Here is a 21,690-nt window from a genome sequence, read left to right on the forward strand (position 1 = left end):
GTTCATGGAGATCGATGAAGAAGGACAAACAGAATTCTGTTGAAATCTCCTTTGGTTTCTTTGCCTTGACAAAGGCAACCCATTTCTCCCAGGAAGACTCGCATTGCCTTCTCGTTGATTTCGACTTGTATTCTTCTAAAAAGTTAATACTGTCTCTTGAAATCCCGAACCTTTTCTTGACTGCTAAGGAGAGAAAATCATGAGATGAAGGTTCCAGGTTTTCTGTGATGAAGCTGAGACAGTTGACTTCTGCACTTGCTGAGTCAGAACTGGATCCGGCAACAGAATCAGTTTCAGTCGTAGTTCCGTTATCAGGGGGAACCAGACGCTGTTGGGCCACTTGTGAGCCACTATTGCTGCTGTTCTTTGGAAGGATCTCAGTTTGTTGAGGACTTTCAGCAGAAGGTTGGTTGGAGGAAACAGGTAGATCTTGGACCATCTGTTCCAGTCTAGGGACATCGCATCCGTTGCTTCCGCTTGACGATCCTCGTATGGGGCTACATACCGGGGTAGCTTCTTGTTGTCGCTTGTTGCAAAGAGGTCTATCTGCAGTCCTGGGACTTTGCGTAAGATGAAGGAGAATGATCTTGCGTCTAGGGACCATTCTGACTATCGGGTTGAGCCTGGATAGAGCGTCCGCCGCCACATTGCGGAACCCTTGAAGGTGGACTGCTGATAAGTGCCATCTCTTATTCTCCGCCAGGCAGAAGATGGCCAATATCACTTGGTTGATTTGAGGTGATCTCGAGCCCTGTCGATTCAGGCATCTTATTACAACCTCGCTGTCTAGTACCAGTTGGATATGGATTGAGCATCGAAGTTTCAGTTTTTTCAGTGAGAGAAAAACTGCCATGGCTTCCAGAATGTTGATGTGGAAGGTCTTGAAGAGGGAGGACCAGGTTCCTTGGACTTTCCGATGGTGAGAGTGGCCTCCCCACCCTTCCTTTGAGGCATCGTGTGAACGGTGGCTGAAGGTGGAGGCGGTTGTAAGGGTACCTTCTTCTTCAGGTACTTGGCCTCCGACCATGGCTTGAGGAGGGATCGCAGACGAGTTGGTATCGGTCTTTTCAGATCTCTTCGAGCGTTTGATGCGTATTTTCTCCAAACTCCTGATGCATTTTTTAATTGAGCTCGCAATACTGGGTCTGTCACTGAGGCGAACTTTAGGGACCCCAACACTCTCTCCTGTTGCCTTCTTGATATCCTGTCGTTTTTCAGAAGTCTTGACAGATCCCGCTATCTCTCTCCTCTTCTTTGATGGAATGGAGAGGCAGTGTGACTGTAAGTTCCAGTGGACACCCAGCCATTGGAACTTCTGTGCTGGAGATAGTCGAGATTTTTCCAAGTTGATCTTGAATCCTAGATGTTCCAGGAGCTGGATCACTTCCTTGGAGGCTTGCGTGCATTCTTCTTTGGATGCTGCCCATACCAGCCAGTCGTCCAGGTAGGCAATCACCTGAACTCCCTTTAGGCGTAGTTGACGAATGACTGCGTTCGCAAGCTTTGTGAATACCCTTGGGGCTATGTTTAGCCCGAAGGGCATGGCTCTGAAGACATACTGCCTTTTTTGCAGTTTCAATCCTAGGTAGGGGGAAACTTGGCGGTTGATCGGAACATGCCAGTATGCGTCCGCCATGTCTATGGAGACTGTGTACAGTATGCCCGTTTGGGCAGTAGGGTCCTTATGTGTTGAAGAGTCAGCATTCTGAACTTGTTGTTCACCATTAACTTGTTGAGTGGTGATAAGTCCAGAATAACTCTGAGCTTTTCCTCGTCTTTTTTCGGAACACAGAACAGCCTTCCTTGGAATTTGATGGACTTTGCCCTCCTTACAACTCTCTTGTCTAGGAGTTCCTGAACATATTCTTCTAATATGGGGGTTGAGTGTTGGAAGAACTGAGGGAAGATCGGTGGAGGTCCAGAGATTCCGGAAGAGGAGAAGTCTCCCTCCTACCGGTAGCATCTCACGTGGAGTGCTGGTTGGAGGACTTGCCTCCTTGGCCACGTCCACCTTTGTTGCCCCTACCTCTGGAGGGTCGTCTAGAGGAACCTTGAAAGGAACCTCGAGACTTTGGCCGAAAGGTCGTCGATTGCCTTTCAAAGGCTGGGGTGAAGACAGGCGACTGAGTTGCCACCTGTTGGGGCACCTGCTGGAAAGTAGTAGGTGGTTGTGCCACTGTCTGGGGCACTGTGGCCACGGGAAGCTGTTGTTGTCGTGGAGGGTGAGAGGGCACTCTGGGTCATTTGGTCTACCGTTTTGGTTGGGGACCCTCTTCACTGGAAGACTTTCTCTATGAGGACAAGCCCCATTTATGGAGGAGATTCCTGTTCTCCGTTACGGCTCGATCAACGACCTCTTTGACCACTTCACTCGGGAAGAGGTCTTTTCCCCAGATGGAGGCTATCAGCTTCCTCGGTTCGTGCCTCACCGCAGCCGAGGCGAAAACGAACTCCCTGCAAGCCCGTCTGGCTTTGATGAAGTTATATAGGTCTTTGGTGACCGTTGCCAAATGCGCTTTGGCAAAGACCATGTACATATCTGGGGTTGTCGGGGACGCTTGCCATCGTCTCTAATCCGGTTTGTAAGGACATAGAGGCGGCGAGTCTCTCCTTTGTTTCCTGCTCCCTGCGCAGGTGGAAGTCAGACAACTTTGGGAGGTCTTCTCCGAACTGACGTCCGGCAATGTCGGCCTCCAGCTTCCCGACTTAGAAGGTGTTATAGACATCCTTCCAGTCTGCATCTTCTGATGGTAGGGCAAGGGAGAATGGCTTACTCTCTTCGAGTGTATGGCAAGGTTTCCCTGCCTTGAATGCCTTTAAGTTTGCCTTGAACCCTTTTTTCCATTAAGGGGAAGGCACGGGAAGAAGCAGCAATGAAGGACGGGTGCTTCTTGCTGAGAGCCGGCACCTTGGAGCTAGTGAATGCCCTCTCCTTCAAGGTTTTCGTAAACAAGGTCTGGGCCTTGGGGAGGTCTAGTATGATGACCTCTTTTGGCTCTGTTTCTTCTTTGGAAAGGGGTTCCGTCCTCAGGCGGACGTAACAATCTGGGTAGGCCCCCTTGCAGGGCCAAAACTTGACGTTGTCAACTGGGACAGTGCCCAGTTTGTTGGATAGGAAGATCTTCCCCCCTGACATGGGCATGTGCTGAGCATACCTCCAAGGATTGATGTCAGAAAAGGCTGGAAGATCCTTGACGTTTAGCTTCTTGGGGGCTAAACGTGTAGACACGAGTTGGTGCATCTCCGTCCGCAGTGAAGCCTCCTTCTCGGACGATTGCTTCTTCATGTCCTGGAACATGGACAAGAGAGAAGATAGTGTATGGCTAATCGTGTCTAACTGGGGGGCAGAAGAAGTCGACGGGACAGGCTCAGCCACGGTAGCTGATGAAACCGAAATAATTTTGGATTTTTCTTCGTCACCTTCAGGAGGTAAAAAAGTCTCATGATCCTGCTCTTCAACCAGAAGGCTACGTTCCGTCTCTTCAGAAACTACCGACATGTCGTCCTCCAGTTGGATGTCCTTCAAGGCATCAGAAACATCAGATTCTATCGGAATCTGTACGAGGGGAATCTCAGGCTGAGCTTGGGGGATAACTGCATCCGAAGATGCCCTGGGGAATAAACAAGCCCTCATCCTTTCATTAGGAAGGTGTGGGCCAGTGGTGTTCTTTTGGAAGCCCCTGGCCCATTTTCGCAGCGTCTCTCTTGCTGCATCCCTTGACTCAGTAGACTTTTGATCATCAAAAGCCTCAGTAACCAGTTTTGAACAAGCGTCACATACCTGGGGGTCCCAATACTTCAGAGATCCCTTCGTAGTTGCGCAGTGCGCGTGGGTCCTGCACATATCATGGCCGCAGAAGCTCTTACTGCAGACCTTGCAGAAATGGTTCCCTCACTTGGGATGCTCCTCCTGTAAAGAAAGAAAAGCAGATGAGTATTCGGTGAAATATCTCAGAATTTCATCATACAATGTTGTATATATAGCTTAGCTTAGGATAGGTAAGCTAGGAGGGAAGAGGAAAGACACCCAAATGTGTTTCCTGTCCAGCCCATTGCTATGACCTCCTTCAATATTGAACACTAAATTCTAGTCGAATTAAAGGAGAGGATAATATCCTTTGGATATAAGGTGTAATTTTAACACCGTCATCTAAGGTTCAATATTGGGGATTGAATAAAATGATCATTGATCTTTATCTAAGCCAGAGAGAATTGCTCTCTTGGTGTGGTGGTCTCACAATAGGCTGCCCATGAAGCACCTTGTAGGTTGGAAGAAATGTATGGGCTACAGCACGGACCGCACAGCGGTATGTGTCGTGTGGAATATCAATATCGCAGTGACTACGACCACTCCGCAGCCAGTACTGTAGTGCCTGCTGGCATACGCCGGCATTACCCTGGGCTATTGAAGGTATACTGCCTTCTCAGGTATAGGGCGGGGGCCCACCGGCAGCTGGGGGTCCCTCTATAAGGGCGGACCCGCCGACTGTCAGTGGAAGGTTATGTCTTCAGACAATTGGTCGACCAGCTGTCGGCAGTTAGCATAGTTGCCGGCAGCTGGCCGGTATGTGCCGGCCGCCGTTGGGTCACCGATCAACGGCAATCCATGGCAAGCGGCGGCAGAGCAACCTGACGGCGGACCGTCGTCCGAGAGGCCGCCGGCGCTCTAGGTGCCGGCGACTGGCCCAGGGTGGATGGTAAGACAGAGAGAAAGCATGGATGGGAGGTGAATCAAAGGCTCAGCCTTGCATACCCCCATCCGGAATGAGGGTTCATATGGAAGGGGGAATTATATTCGGGCTTCCATCCAACCATAGCCCCTCAATATCAATAGAGGGGCCATGGAAGGCAGTCCAAGGGAGGACTGAAGAATACTCTAAAGATAGGGGGATCTCTGCCGGCAGTCAACTCAGTCGACGGCCGACAGAGAGCCCAAGCCACTCTCGCAATCTACCCTTAGGGTCGATTGTAGAATGATGGCTAAGATATGTGAAGGCTAGGCTAACACTAAAGGACAGCAGGGGAGGGGTAAGGGTCTTGTAGGTGAGGTAGTACCTGGTAGGTCCTACCTAACCTAAAAGATTCTGATCCAGAGCAAAGACAACTTTGGGGCTAGGGAATTCAATTCCCTAGATTAGGTTAGTCTGGTAGGGTGAGAAGGCGGCACCCAGGCCGCTTATCTCAATGGAGGAATAGAATCTAGTGTTGGAGACCCTAAGCAAGGGAAGAATTCAATTCTTCAGCTTAGGATCTGCCGGCACAGGACTGTCTGCTAGGCCACGGGGAGAATGCATTATCATATAATGCCTCCCGGAGATGGCCTAGGGAGGTCTAGCCTCCTGCATCGGTAGCCTAATCTGACTTAGGAAGTCAGTTCGCCAAGCCAGGTGGCTACCGATCACAGACAAATACTTTGATGTCCCGTCCTAAACTCAAAACCGACTCAGTGGTTGAGAGAGGGGAACGGGAACGCTCCAGTCCAGTTTGCCTGAATAAAATTCACGGCAAAGCATACTAGGGTTAGCCTAGGCTAGTCAGAGGGAAAAGGAATTGCTCTTAAATCTCCCAAGGAGATTGGTATCGACTTAAAAGGTATAGGATGTGTCAGTCTCCACTTAAAAGACGATACTAGGGCAATTGGGGACATGTATGAAAGTATACTAAAGCCCCTAGGCTAGTTAGCCTAGGCGCAGTGAGAATCGGTCACTGAAACACTCTCATATACTATCTTGGAAGGGGAAAATTTTACATAGTAATATCTTAATTGTATAAAATATTGCCTGAGCTTCAATAAAACTTTACCAGGAAGGTTATATCATGCATGAAGTGTATGGGTGCGTAGGCTAGGAAGCCTAGCACTTGTGGGGCTCGGTAATAAAATTGCCAAATCCACGAAAACAAGGGCATAATATAAGAATTCCTAGCTAAATAGGTAGAATTATTAAAGCGAAATATGCCGGGAACGTCGTTCTGGCTAACTAAATGTACATGCAAAGAATGACCGCGTCCAGGACGCCATGCGGCTAGGCAACAGCTCTTGCTACGTTAATTACGAACATGTTTCGAGGAAAAAACTGGCAAGAGCTTACATTTATACAAATCAAAGATAGTACTTAACTTTCCAGAGGCAGATGAGGCTGGTGAAGACATCATTGCTCAAAAACAATCCAAAAGAGCGAGAGGTACACGGGATAAACACCGGTAAGGAACACTACACGAGAAAGAACGACTAGATGGCGCCACACGGCGGCGTGCTGGCGCTCAATCACAGTACGAGTCGGAGTGTTGCCTTAATAACGGCTCTCCTACAATTCTTGCCACTTTCCCCTCTCGAAGCGTAAATGCTATTAGGGGTGTAAATAGCTATGTGGCGTGTCAAGAATACGTCCTCTGATCTTATGCGATATCCCTATAAGATAATACAAGGGATACTCGCGCCAGGAGTTAGAATTCTGGATACCTTTAGTAGAATTCTCTGGGATATATCACTGTAGTTAAATATAATCTAGGAAGCTACTAAGAAGGAACTTCCATCAGGACGACATGGCTACCTCACCCAAAAAATGGATTTTTCAATATTAATCTTACCCGATAATCATGTAGCTGTCAACTCCGTTGCCCGACAGAATTCTACGGAAGGGATACGCCAGCGATCACTATACTAGAAGGGGGTGTACTCACCAGCGCCACCTGTGGCCAGGTACTGCAGTACTTCTTGTTGACACCACCTCAATTTTTCCTCTGTCGTGCTTCCGGCAAGACCTACATGGATACGCTTATAATTTTGGAGTCTTGTTCACGGTTTTTGGTGAAGTATTGCTCTAAGATTTCAGCTTTCGCTATACTGGAAACTTGTCTATTAGCTTAGATAGCTTTTATATTGATTTGATTAATGGTTAACGATCTTTTGCTTTAATTGGAATCCCCCTTGACTGTTCTTTGATTCAAGATGTCCGACCTTTCTCAAGCTCCTCCCCAAAGACGATGTAGGACTTGTATTAGGCGTATTCCGAAGGCCTCGGTTGATCCTCACACCGTTTGTTCCGACTGTAGGGGAAAATCCTGTCAGTTGGAAGATCGATGTGAGGAATGCGCCGGACTTTCGGAACTTGATTTTGTTCGATTCCTCAAGTATACCACTAAGTTAGAGAGAGAGAGAGTTAGGAGGAGTTCGGCTCGCTCTTCGCTTTATTCCTCACCCCATGATCCTCAACCTTTTCCTCCCCCTGTAGTGGCTACCCCCGAACCTACTATTTGTGCTCAGCCTGATATGTCTGATGTTTTACGTGCCATTCAGGCTTTAGGTGATAAAGTGGAGTCGGTAGTGAGTGACCACAAGTTCCTCTTGGCGGACGTCAAGGAACTTAAAGTGAAAAGTGCAGTGGGAAGTGGTAGTGCCAGTGCTGTGCCGAGTGCTAGTGTCAGTGTCAGTGTTGTGCGTGAGGGTACTTCTGTGCGTGCCAGTCGTCCTCCCAGTCCGGGACCTCTTGCAAGCTCCCAAGCCCAGGGGAGAAGCAATGTCGAAGGGCAAAAGGGTTCGGCAGGCCTTGATCGGCGCACAGAAGTATCCTCGGTGGTTGCGGGCGTATCTTACAGAGATCGTCACTCCCACTCTCAGACGATTGAGCCTTTATTTTTCTCGTCTGCAGAAGAATTTTCGGGGAGAAAACGCTGGACTCAGGTCTCAAGACCTCTTAAGCGTAAAGTCCAGACCTCCCGAGTTCAACAGCCCGGATGTAGTCATTGGGCTAGCTCTGACTCGCCGCAGTCATCAGGTGACTGCACACCTCCTAAGAGAGGTAAGGCGATGCCTCAACAGACCTCAACTTCTGTTAAGGCTTTGCCTCAACAGACCTCATCGTCTGTTGATCCCAAGATGGCTTTGCTGCAGTCCATGCAGTCGCAGCTTGCGGTCTTAATGCGTGAGTTTCAGGCAGAGAAGGTTACACCTCCTCCTGCGAGCGCTCCTCCTCTCCGCAGTCCAGTCTGCCAGACGTACGAAGTTGAGGTTCCTCAAGCTACCTCCATGCGTGAGCTACCGCGTTGGGAGTTGCCAGTTACCAGCGTTGTGCAGCAACCTCCACCTTCCTTGAGGCAGGAATCTCTTACCACGCGACAACCTCCTCAACAATGGGGACAGGAGTCTTATGCCTTACAACCTCCTCTTCCTTTGAGGCAAGAGTTTCTTGCAGTAAGACCATCCTCGAGGCAGCAACCTCTTGAGGTACGACAACCTCTACCATCCTTGAGGCAGCCACCTCAGCTCTCGCAGCTGCTACCTCCACTTTCCTCGAGGCGAGAACCTCAACTCTCGAGGCAAGCACCTCAAGAACCTCAACTCGTGAGACAGGAGCCGCGTTCTGCGCAGCCGCCACCTCAACTCTCGCAGCTCACACCTCAAGAACCTCAACTCGTGAGACAGGAATCTCTTACTGCGCAACCACCTCAACCCTTGAAGCAAGCGCAACTCTTGAGACAGGAACCGCATGCAATGAGTCAGCCACCTCAACGCATGCATCTACCACCTTCTCCTCTACTTGACCAGTCTTTGCAGCCTGAACCTCAGGTTTTACTTCAGTCGCCTCTCACCACACTTGCTCCTCAAACCTCCGCAGAACCTCCTTCATCCCAGCCTCATGACTTTGTCATTACCAGCCCTCATCCTCTTCAACAGAGACTTGAGGATGAGACCGCAAGTGTTTATGCACCCGCTTGTCAGGATTCTGCTGTTCAGCATACCGCTGTAACTTTACCTCTCGCTTCTCAACACTCAGGTGATGAGGTTTCTGAGGAGGAAGCTGCGCACCTAGATGATCCCTCTTCGGACGTGGAGGAACCCAAGTCGTTACCACCCTCCATTGACTTTCGCAAGGTCCTGGCTCTTTTCAGAGAGGTTTACCCGGATCATTTTGTTTCTGCTACCCCTCGCTCTCCTCCATCAGAGTTTTCTCTAGGCATGCAACCGGTTAAGTCGGCCTACACTAAGCTCGTCTTTGCTAGATCCTCTAAGAGAGCTTTAAGAATGTTAGGGGATTGGTTGCAGTCCAAACAACAACTAGGGAAGACTTCATTTATGTTTCCTCCTACTAAGCTGACTTCTAAGGCGGGCGTATGGTATGCCACAGGAGAGGAACCAGGCTTGGGAATCCCTGCCTCTGCCCAGGCAGACTTCTCAAGTTTGGTTGACTCTCCACGTAGATCGGCTATGAGGCGCTCTAAGGTCTGCTGGACCTTTTCCGACTTAGACCACTTCTTAAAGGGTGTCTTTCGCGCCTTTGAGATTTTCAATTTTCTCGACTGGTGCCTGGGGGCCTTGAGCAAGAAGACTGCCCCTTCTGACAAGGACTCGGCCATGCTTATAATGTCCTGTATGGATAAAGCAATTCGCGATGGGTCCGGCGAACTTGCCTCCATGTTTGTTTCGGGAGTACTCAAGAAAAGGGAACAACTGTGCACTTTCCTTTCCACTGGTATCACCTCTTGTCAAAGGTCTCAGTTACTTTTTGCTCCGCTTTCTAAGTTCCTGTTTCCTGAGGAGCTTATCAAGGAATTGTCTGCGGCCCTTATTCAGAAGGACACTCATGACCTTGTGGCCTCTTCAGCTCGTAAGGCTAAGGTTGCTCCTTCGGTTCCTAGAACTTACCGCACCCCAGTGGCCGATACTCCTGCTACAAGATTTATTCCGCCCTTTCGTGGCAGAGCCCCCAGCCGAGGAAGTACCCGTCCAGACGCTTTCAGGGGCAGGTCTAAGAAAGGTCCCAAGCCTTCGAAAGGCAAACACTGACTCTCCTCATCTCCAGACAGCAGTAGGAGCCAGACTCAAGATCTTCTGGCAAGCTTGGGAAAGAAGAGGTGCAGACGCCCAGTCTGTCAAGTGGCTAAGGGAGGGTTACAGGATACCATTCTGCCGCAATCCCCCTCTGACCACTTCTCCCATCAACCTCTCTCCCAACTACAAGGAAAAGGACAAGAGGCTAGCGTTACACCAGGAGGTGTCGCTCCTGTTACAGAAGAAGGCAGTGGTGATAGTCCGGGACCATCAATCCCCGGGCTTCTACAACCGTCTCTTTCTGGTGGCCAAGAAGACAGGAGGTTGGAGACCGGTGCTGGACGTCAGTGCGCTCAATGCTTATGTCACCAAGCAGACGTTCACTATGGAGACGACGAAGTCGGTCCTAGCAGCGGTCAGGCAGGAGGACTGGATGGTCTCGTTGGATCTGAAAGACGCTTACTTTCACGTTCCTATTCATCCAGACTCCCAACCTTTCCTGAGATTCGTTTTTGGAAAGGTTGTGTACCAATTCCAAGCCCTGTGTTTTGGCCTAAGCACAGCGCCTATGGTGTTTACGCGTCTGATGAGGAATATTGCAAAATTCCTCCACTTAGCGGACATCAGAGCCTCCCTTTATTTAGACGACTGGCTGTTAAGAGCCCCCACAAGTCGTCGCTGTCTGGAGAGTCTCAACTGGACTTTAGACTTGATCAAGGAACTGGGTCTTTTGGTCAACTTAGAAAAGTCCCAGCTTATTCCCTCCCAATCCATCGTTTACCTGGGAATGGAGATTCGGAGTCAAGCTTTTCGGGCTTTTCCGTCGGCCCCAAGAATCAGCCAAGCCCTAGAGTGCATTCTGAGCATGCTGAAGAGGAACAGATGCTCGGTGAGACAGTGGATGAGTCTAACAGGGACCCTGTCATCGTTAGCCCTGTTCATAGAGTTAGGGAGACTCCACCTCCGCCCTCTCCAATTCCATCTAGCAGCTCACTGGGACAAGGATTTGACGCTCGAAGCGGTCTCTATTCCTGTCACCAAAGAGATGAAGACTACTCTCATGTGGTGGAAGACCAACATCCTTCTCAAGGAGGGTCTATCGTTAGCGATTCAGACCCCCAATCTTCATCTCTTTTCGGACGCATCAGACTCGGGCTGGGGCGCGACCTTGGACGGACAGGAATGCTCGGGAACATGGAACAAAGAACAGGAAACGCTTCACATCAACTGCAAGGAGCTGCTGGCAGTTCATCTGGCCTTAATGAACTTCAAGTCCCTCCTGCTAAACAAGGTGGTGGAGGTGAACTCCGACAACACCACAGCCTTGGCATACATCTCCAAGCAGGGAGGGACCCATTCGAGGAAGCTGTACGAGATAGCAAGGGACCTCCTCATTTGGTCAAGAAGTCTAAACCTCACACTGGTAACGAGGTTCATTCAGGGCAATATGAACGTCTCAGCAGATCGCCTCAGCAGGAAAGATCAAGTCATCCCCACGGAATGGACCCTTCACAAGAGCGTGTGCAACAGACTTTGGACCTTGTGGGGTCAGCCAACGATAGATCTGTTCGCCACCTCCATGACCAAGAGGCTCCCTTTGTACTGTTCCCCAGTTCCAGACCCAGCAGCAGTTCACGTGGATGCTTTTCTGCTGGATTGGTCCCATCTCGACCTATATGCATTCCCGCCGTTCAAGATCATCAACAGAGTCATTCAGAAGTTCGTCTCTCACGAAGGGACACGGCTGACGCTGGTTGCTCCCCTTTGGCCTGCAAGAGAATGGTTCACAGAGGTACTACAATGGCTGGTCGACGTTCCCAGGACTCTCCCTCTAAGAGTGGACCTTCTACGTCAACCTCACGTAAAGAAGGTACACCCAAACCTCCACGCTCTTCGTCTGACTGCCTTCAGACTGTCGAAAGACTCGCTAGAGCTAGAGGCTTTTCGAAGGAGGCAGCCAGAGCGATTGCCAGAGCAAGGAGGATATCCACTCGTAGAGTCTATCAATCCAAGTGGGAAGTCTTCCGAAGCTGGTGCAGAGCCAATGCAGTTTCCTCTACCAATACCTCTGTAACCCAAGTTGCTGACTTCCTGTTACATCTTAGGAATGTTAGATCTCTTTCGGCTCCTACGATTAAAGGGTACAGAAGTATGTTGGCTTCAGTTCTCCGCCACAGAGGTTTGGATCTTTCCTCCAACAAGGACCTACAAGACATCCTTAAATCTTTCGAAACTTCTAAAGAACGTCGTTTGTCCACTCCAGGCTGGAATCTAGACGTAGTCTTAAGGTTCCTTATGTCTCCTAGGTTCGAACCTCTCCAGTCAGCTTCCTTCAAAGACCTTACTCTCAAAACTTTTCCTCGTCTGCCTTGCGACAGCCAAAAGAGTTAGTGAGGTTCACGCCTTCAGCAAGAACATAGGATTCACATCCGAATCAGCAACATGTTCTTTACAGCTCGGATTTTTAGCTAAAAATGAACTTCCTTCACGTCCTTGGCCTAGATCGTTCGAAATTCCTAGCCTTTCCAACATGGTGGGTAACGAGCTAGAGAGAGTTCTTTGCCCTGTCAGAGCTCTGAAATACTATCTTAAAAGGTCAAAACCTATACGAGGACAGTCAGAGGCCTTATGGTGTGCCATCAAGAAACCTTCGATGCCTATGTCCAAAAACGCAGTTTTGTATTATATAAGGCTTCTGATTAGAGAAGCTCATTCTCACATGAAGGATGAAGACCTTGCTTTGCTGAAGGTAAGGACCCACGAAGTGAGAGCTGTAGCCACTTCGATGGCCTTTAAACAGAACCGTTCTCTGCAGAGTATTATGGATGCAACTTATTGGAGGAGCAAGTCAGTGTTTGCATCATTTTATCTCAAAGATGTCCAGTCTCTTTACGAGAACTGCTACACCCTGGGACCATTCGTAGCAGCGAGTGCAGTAGTAGGTGAAGGCTCAGCCACTACATTCCCTTAATCCCATAACCTTTTTAACCTTTCTCTTGAATGCTTTTATTGTTGTTTTTTGGGTTGTTACGGTAGGCTAAGAAGCCTTCCGCATCCTGTTTGATTTGGCGGGTGGTCAATTCGTTCTTGAGAAGCGCCTAGGTTAGAGGTTGTGTAGAGGTCCTTTAGTATGGGTTGCAGCCCTTTATACTTCAGCACCTTAGGGTTGTTCAGCCTCCTAAGAGGAACGCTGCGCTCAGTAAGGAAGACGAACTTATTAAAGGCAGAGTAATGGTTCAAGTCGACTTCCTTACCAGGTACTTATAATTTCATTGTTATTTTGAATAACTGATAATATGAAATACGGGATACTTAGCTTACTGATATACATGTACACTGGTTTTCACCCACCTCCCTGGGTGTGAATCAGCTACATGATTATCGGGTAAGATTAATATTGAAAAATGTTATTTTCATTAGTAAAATAAATTTTTGAATATATTTACCCGATAATCATGATTTAATTGACCCACCCTTCCTCCCCATAGAGAACCAGTGGACCGAGGAAAAATTGAGGTGGTGTCAACAAGAAGTACTGCAGTACCTGGCCACAGGTGGCGCTGGTGAGTACACCCCCTTCTAGTATAGTGATCGCTGGCGTATCCCTTCCGTAGAATTCTGTCGGGCAACGGAGTTGACAGCTACATGATTATCGGGTAAGTATATTCAAAAATTTATTTTACTAATGAAAATAACATTTTTCGCTTCGCTCAAAATCCGTTTTTTGGGCTCAGGCCATGTCGTCCTGATGGAAGTTTACCAGAGCATTAATGTATATGTGGATTTCTTATTGCGCCTTAACCTCAAGAGAATATTTCCTTGGTCATTCAGACCTAGAGACATATGACATTACCATTATATGTCATTTCTTCTAATCATGAACTATATTAGTGCTTCCTGCCCCCTACAGGGAAGTCATACCAGACTCGGGAAAAGTCTCGAGGTTTGCATATTTCATATGAACAAACCTTGTAACAAAAAGGGTATACCGGTCTCATTGTATACCCCATCAATCAAAGTTTGTATTCCCAATACGAACAAATGTTTGTATAAGCCATTTTGCAAGGTTTTTTACTTTCATCCATGGATGAAGTCTTTTCCTTAGTATTGATGGAATCCGAGGAATTTTGTCTCAATTTTTCCTGTTTGATTTGGACCGCCAAACTCGATTGATGTCTTCCAGTTTGGCTTTTAGTAATGTGTCTGTTACTGAGGCAAACTGGAGTGAGCCTAGGATTCTTTCTTGGTTTCTCTGGGATGTTAGTTTGTCCTTGAGAAAACTTTTTGTGTTTCTTGCTATCTCTTTCCTCTTCTTTGGTGGAATCGACAGCTCGCGTACACACCAGCACCCTCCTGCGCGCTAATTCTCTCCTACGCGCCAGCATTCACCTGCGCGCCAACGTTCTCCTGTGCGCCAACATGTGCGCACTACATCGGCTGCGCGCCAGCGCTCTCCCACGCACCATCTTGCGCGCCAACCAACGCACCAACAGATACCTGCGCGTCATCACTCCCCAGCGCACAAGTGAGTAGGTGAGATGATAACCACGTTGCTGCCCTCACATACGCGCCAACTTTCACCAGCGTGCCTGTGCTCTCCAGCACATTCGCGCTCACCCGCGCCATGATTCTCTTGTGCGCTTTCTCGCGCGCCAGTAGTCTCCTGCGCTCGCCAACATTCTCCCGCACGCGAGCACCAATATTCTCCCTCGCGCGAGCACAGTTATTCTCCCCAGCGTGAGTGCCAAAATTCTCCTACGCACGAGCACGCGCACCAAGAGGCACGAATACAGATGCGTCATCCGGCAAGGTCGCCATCGCCTCATTCCCCTCCCCGCAAGCGCATACCATCGAGCACCGTGGGAGAAGGGAAACACTTTCATGCAGAGGGGTTCAGGATCCCTAAACTGCCTTCTAAGGCGAACCCACCTATCACAGTAACTCCTCCTAGGGAACCTTCGGTCCCTTTCCCTTCAGAGGATCTGTCTGACAGTGCGTCTGTCAGCCAGCAGCCCTGGTTCAGTGCCTTGGTCAGAGCCGTAACACAGGCTTTCAAGCCTGTCCTTTCTGATCGCTCTTCAGAGCGACCTATAGCTCTAGACCTAAGGCACGGAACCATGGTTTCCTTTACCCCTTTGAAGAGGAAGAGAGGAGTTGCTGATGCGGTCACTTCCCCGAGGGTGAAGCTGACTCCATGCAGAACATCGAGGCAAGTTTCTCCTGTTTCTCAGAGAGACTCTCCATCCCTGTCGGACGAAGATCTCCTGTCAGAGTTCCCTGCAATCTGAGATCAGAAGGGACATGCCACTCAGGGAATGTGTGCGACTCACCGCAAGAAGAGCCTTTGGGGTTAGAAGGAGACTTCGCTGCAAGTCCTACAGCAGGAGGAGACCAGCAAGAGTCAGAGCACGCATTCTGGCAGGTTCTGGCTCTAATGAGGGTTCTCAATGGGTTTTCCGACCCTGAGATACTCTCTCGAGAGGGCAAAGACACGGTCCTAGACCGCGACTTTGGTACTCAGAAACCCTTAAAGACCAGTGCATCCCTGCCCTGGTCTCAAGGGTTGAAGAGTACCAGGGACAAGATCTCCCAACAGCTCTCTTGAGTTTGCCTCCTCCAACCGTGCCGGTACCACGAACAAGCTCCTCCCACCTCCTCGCGTACAGCAGAGGAGGTACTTTGAGATCCTGGAGGAACCCAGTTCAGCTCTTCCTCTTCACCACTCTCTGAAAGAGCTAACCAGGGGAATCCCTCTTGAGAGACTCTCCAACCGGCAGGTCTCAGTCTCGGCAACCGAGATCCTTAATCAGGAGAAGGTCACAACCAACCGGCAGGTCTCAGTCTCGGCAACCGAGATCCTTAATCAGGAGAAGGTCACAAAGTATGTTATGCAAGCTATTTCATGGCTGGATATCTGGCTAGGGACCTTAGGTATCCTGATATGATCCGAGGATTTTTCCAAGGAATGTACCAGGAAAGCTATGGAAACCTTCCTACTCTCAGGTACTTGCCCGATCGAGTTTCTTGCCCACCAAGTCTCGAACTTGTGGGCAAACACCATCTTGAAACGTCAAGATGCAGTGTGTGAGAGGTTCCACCAGAAGGTCCCTAGCGTCGAGATAAATAGGCTCAGACATTCCTCCATAGAGGGGTCCCATCTGTTTGAGCCTAAGGATGTGGAACTTGCTGCTGAGAGGTGGAGGAAGTCTCATAAAGACTCCCTCCTCCATAGGGCTTTAATATCTAAGCCCTATAAACCAGCACCACAGCAGTCCCGCCCAACCAAGACCACGACAATGACAAAAACAGCAGCGAAGAAAATGGTGTATAAGCCCTTTCTTGGCAAAGACAGGAAAGGCAAAAAGTACTCCAAGGGAGGGAAAAATCCTAGAGAGAGCAGCCAAGGCCGCAAACGCTAAGATAGGCAGTCCCCCTGCATTTCCACCAGTGGGGGGATGCCTGTAAAGTTGCGCAGACAGGTGGAAGCAACTCGGGGCCCATTCCTGGACAATCTCCGTGATCAGTCTAGGATATCGCGTCCCGTTCATAACATCTCTACCTCCCCTGACCAGGAATCCAGTGTCATTGAACTCCCTTGCCATGGGATCGGCAAGGGGGCAAGCCCTTCGGGCAGAGGTCCAGACCCTGCTAAAGAAGGGCGCTCTCCAAGAGGTCCTCGACGGATCTCCATTCTTCTTCAGTCGACTCTTAATTTGTAAAGAAGGCGTCTGGAAGCTGGAGACCAGTCATCGACCTCTCAGCCTTGAACAAGTTGGTCAAACAAACTCCGTTCAGCATGGAGACGGCAGACACGGTCAGACTAGCAGTAAGACTGCAAGACTTCATGTGCACACTGGACCTAAAGGACACGTACTTCCAGATCCCAGTCCATCCGTCTTCAAGGAAGTTCTTAAGATTCAGCCTAGACAACAGAATGTACCAGTTCAAGGTGCTGTGCTTCGGTCTTTCCACAGCACCACAAGTCTTCACCAGAATGTTTACCTTAGTGTCATCTTGGGCACACAGGATTGGCATCCGTCTCCTCCGTTATCTGGACGACTGGCAAATCCTAGCAGACTCGGTGTCAACCCTTCATCAACACCGAGACAAACGTCTGAGACTTTGCCAGGATCTGGGGATCATGGTAAATCTCGAGAAGTCCTCTCTGCCTCCTACTCAGAGACTGGATTATAGACACCAAAATCTCCACAAAGCTCTCCCATCAGACGATAGGATAACAAGGCTGAGAAAGGTCGCAAGACTTTTTCTCAGACGAGAAGAGCTTCCAGCCCAATCGTGGTTACGTCTTCTCGGTCACATTTCATCGCTGGTCCGTCTACTTCCCAATGGTCACCTCAGGATGAGATCCCTCCTCGGACATCCAGATCCCCATGGGACCTGCGGAACTGACGGACCTTCAGTGGTGGGTGACAGTTGAGAATCTACGAAAGGGAGTGGACCTTCTCATCCTCCCCCCGGATTTAATGCTGTACTCAGACGCTTCAAAAAAAGTGTGGGGGGCCCACGTGCTGCACCACACGACCTCAGGCCTCTGGTCAGAGTTAGAAAAGTACCTCCACATAAATCTCATAGAGATGAAGGCTGTCTTTCTAGCCCTTCAACAGTTCCAACAGTACCTGGCAAGTCACTCTGTGGTGGTGATGAGTGACAACACCACAGTAGTGGCCTACATCAACAAGCAAGGAGGTAATTTTTCGCATCAACTATCTCATCTAGCAGTAGAGGTACTGAGATGGGCCGAAATCCACTCGATACTACTATCGGCACGCTTCATTCCGGGCAAAAGGAATGTGCTTGCCGACAACCTTAGCAGAGCATCTCAGATAGTGAGTACCGAGTGGTCCTTGGATTATCTAGTAGCCAACAAAATCATGACTTTGTGGGGTTCTCCGACTGTGGACCTCTTCGCAACGGCCCTGAACTTCAGGCTGCCGCTGTACTGTTCCCCAGTCCCAGACCCCAAGGCTCTCTGGCAAGATGCATTCCAACAACGGTGGGACAACATCGACGTTTACGCCTTTCCCCCGTTCTGTCTGATGAGAAGGGTACTCAACAAGACCAGAACATTGGTCAATCTTTCAATGACCCTCATAGCTCCACTATGGCATCACGCAGAATGGTTTCTGGACCTTCTGCAACTCCTAACGGAGCCTCCCAGAGAACTCCCTCTACGACACAATCTACTGAAACAACCACATGCCAACATCTTCCACAAAGCCTTAGCTTCACTACAACTTCACATCTGGAGACTATCCAGCATCTCCTCTCTGAGTGAGGATTTTCGCAACAAGTTGCGATCAGGATGTTTGGATACCTGCGAAAATCATCAGCAGCAGTCTACCTGGCAAAGTTGAAAGTCTTCTGTGGTTGGTGTCGTGGAAGGGGTATCTCTCCACTCGATGCCACTATTCCAGCAATAGCGGAGTTCCTCGTGTATTTGCATGAAAAAATGCGCCTATCAGTCTCGGCAGTGAAAGGCTATCTCTCAGCTTTAAGTCTAGCTTTCAGGCTGAAAGGAATGGACATTTCTTCATCGCTAGAACTTTCTCTACTCATACGTAGTTATGAACTTACCTGCCCTCAGTCGGAAGTGAGACCTCCTCCATGGAACGTGGTTCGAGTTCTCAGGTCTCTTAAGAGACCTCCCTATGAACCATTACGCCAGGCATCAGATCGCCACCTGTGGTCTCTCATATGACATCGCCCATTCAAGGGGATGGGGAGAGGTAACGTTCAGCTTCATCCCTGAGTTTATTGCTAAGACTCAGAACCCGAGAGTAGCGGATCCTCGATTCGAGTCCTTCCGGATATCTAGTCTCCGTACTGTAACAGATGACCCAGACCATCTCTTACTATGCCCAGTAAGGAGTTTGAGGCTGTACCTTAAGAGAACAGCCACAGCCCGTCCTCGTGTGCCTGCACTATTCATCAGCACAGGAAGGACCAAGAGGAGGGTCACCAAGAACACCATCTCAGCGTGGATTCGAAGGGTCATTGACCTTGCACTGAATCCAAACCCTCCTCCGTCACGTCGCCCCAGAGCTCATGATGTCAGGGGCATAGGTATGTCCCTGGCCTTCAAAAGAAACTACTCAGTAACCCAGGTTCTTCAAGCTGGGGTGTGGAAGCGTCAGAACACGTTCACATCCCCCTACCTGTAAGACGTGAGCCACAGGAGACTCGATACGTTTTCTGTCGGTCTTGTGGTGGCTGCTCAACAGCTGTTTTAAAACCTCAAGCTCCTTATTGGACAAGTAGCAGAAGGTTGAGGGCATTGTTACCTGGTTTTAGTCTGAATGAATGAAAAGGTTTGACTGGCCCTTATTCTTTTCCTCATTCTCCCCTCTCTTGGGGAAAGCAGCATCCTGGGTTCTCTGCATAGCTGACCTCAAACCGCTGCAGGTAAACCATGCTCCCTTGTGTACCTAGTATTAAGATTAATACTGTTGCGTCCCCATACCCTGACGAGGTGGTATTGGGAAAGTCCTGGTGCAAATTTTTCCATCTAAAGAACTTGGAATAAATTTACCAGGACAAGTGACACTTCTTCATACCTTCACACACAGCTTGCCTAGGCCGCAAACCTTGCATAGCAAGGTTTTAGCAAGGAGCAGGGATTCCTTATTCCTTGAGTGCTGACACTCTCAGATAAGGAGCCCCCAGGTAAAGCCAAAAAGCCAGATTGGCTGGGACGTCCACCCTTCCTAATGGGTGAGTCACCCCTATTAAGTATTCCAGTTACAGAACAATTGACAAATTTGTAGATAATTTGTATTTTTCCTAACTATACAAACCTTAGCTATTTAACCAAACTTGCCCGCCAGCCCTATCCCTCTTGAAGTCCTACCTCCAAGCAAAGTGAGCTCAATCACAGGTGTTTGAGGGGGAGTGGTAGCTAGCTACCCTCCCTACCCCCAGCTAACTAGCAGTGTGGGTAGTTAACTCTCCTTAAAGATTAATGGCTCGTCATTTCAGCTACGCTGAAAGTAATACCCCTATTAAATAGCTAAGGTTTGTATAGTTAGGAAAAATACATATCAACGAATTTGTCATGTTTGCTTATTAACGCCTACTTTAGTGAGTGGAGGAATCTTGGGATCCAGACTACCAGGTCGGACTTCTACCTTGAAAACTAAAGGTCCATAAGAGCGAATTGATCTGCAGTGGAGTGAGGATTTTACGATAGAAGATAAAGGAGTAGTTCCAGAGTGCGAGTTTTTTAGACTTTCATGTACTGTGCACCATCTGAACCCTTACAGACTGGTGCACTGGAACCACTAGTCAAAACCTGAGGAGTTAAGCTAGGATTCGAAATGGGGCAGGTTAGTTTAGTATCTGTTAAGGCCCAAACATTCGTTTCACTTCTTATATTGTATAAAAGAAGCTAACAAAGTCAAGAGCTTCTGAAAGTCATCATTATTAAGGGGAGCATCTGCTATGGCTATGGACATATAAACTTTCAGATACCGAAAATTGAGATACTGTATTACTTTTATCTTTGGCCAAACATGTCGTTCGTGCCCTCAAAAAGTTTCTGGCAATAATTCTTATATATAAAGAAGATATAGTTGTTTTTATATGGTTGTTATCCTAACTGCATCGTCTGCTTTACTTGCACATTGATTTTGCATAAATACATCAATTTTTTCAAATTTTTTTGTTATCTTCATACGTCTGGCAAACATATATCTTTATGTGACCCACGTGGTAATGGAATACTGAAGTGTGTATACGTGCCAGTTTTACGTTGTTTTCACTTGGAGTGGTTTTGTTTATTTTCCAAATATCGGGTACTGTACTTGATTAACTTTCCATAATGGACAAACAGGAAAGGTGAAGTGATGATGGTGACAAGTGATCAGTACCCCTAATAGGGGGAGGGCCCTGGGGCTGTGCTTGTGGTAATGAGTAAAGATTGTATCATGTAAGGAAGTTAGTTGTTCTTCAAGTAATTTAGACTAGTTCTAAATAAGTGTCGATAACGATATATGCTAATGAAAGCTATAATGTTTTACTTTCCTTCATACTCTCGTAGAATCTCATAGAAAAACTTTGACCGTCAATATCTCAAAACTATACAGTACTTATTGACCTTCAAAACTACAGTATTTTTCTCCGCTATTTATCAACCAATTTCAAAACCAAATACATCGTTGTAAAGAATAATAAATTTTCAATATTTTGTATGGAGAATTTTTTTAAAGTATATTTTCTATGTTTTATATTTTTTCAAACTTTTAGAATATATAAATATATAAATGTTTATTTAGAAAAAATACCATAAATATGGAAAATTCCTACTGGCATTTTGTTTATATTGTAATAAACAAAATTCGTGGAAATATTTAGTTAATTCTATTCAGTACTTTTTGATAAAAATTAAATTTAATTTTTTTTATTTAATAGATTTTTTATTCATTTAAAAAAAGATAATTGTCGAAATTCAATGAAACTCTCACCGATTTATCTTTGCACGGTTTTGGGTTCAATGGCGAATGCTCCCCTTAAACCCTAAAAGTTGTTAAGGGATTGATAATAACTGAGGGCTCGATGATAACTGACGTGATATTCTCAAATTCATTCTTTCTATAATCAACTAGCCAAATCCTCTCCGGATTTTCTCCCGAAGTTTAATGCTAGTTTTTTTATTTGTTTGGAACTACCAATCTGTTCAGCTACTAAGTGAACATAATAGAAAGACTTTTGCGTTCTTCAAAATGGTTATTCAAATTATAATATTGTCCCCTGCATGAGACACAGAATGAGGATCATGATCGTCCATAAATGATTACTTTAAACAATCTACATAGTAATTACTAACAAATCCAGGAGAAGACATCCTCAAAACTGTACTGAAAAGATTTTTAAATCTGGAACAGGCAAATAAGTCCCATAAAGTT

General features: G+C 47.8%; 1 protein-coding gene across 4 annotated transcripts in view; it reads left to right on the plus strand.

Annotated features, from left to right (window-relative positions):
- LOC137624350 (equilibrative nucleoside transporter 1-like) overlaps positions 1–21,690 on the plus strand; it is a 788,303-nt gene that overhangs the window by 627,962 nt on the left and 138,651 nt on the right. The window lies entirely within an intron of this gene.

This window comes from Palaemon carinicauda, chromosome 31, assembly GCF_036898095.1.
Source record: "Palaemon carinicauda isolate YSFRI2023 chromosome 31, ASM3689809v2, whole genome shotgun sequence".
Classification (NCBI taxonomy): Eukaryota; Metazoa; Arthropoda; class Malacostraca; order Decapoda; family Palaemonidae; genus Palaemon; species Palaemon carinicauda.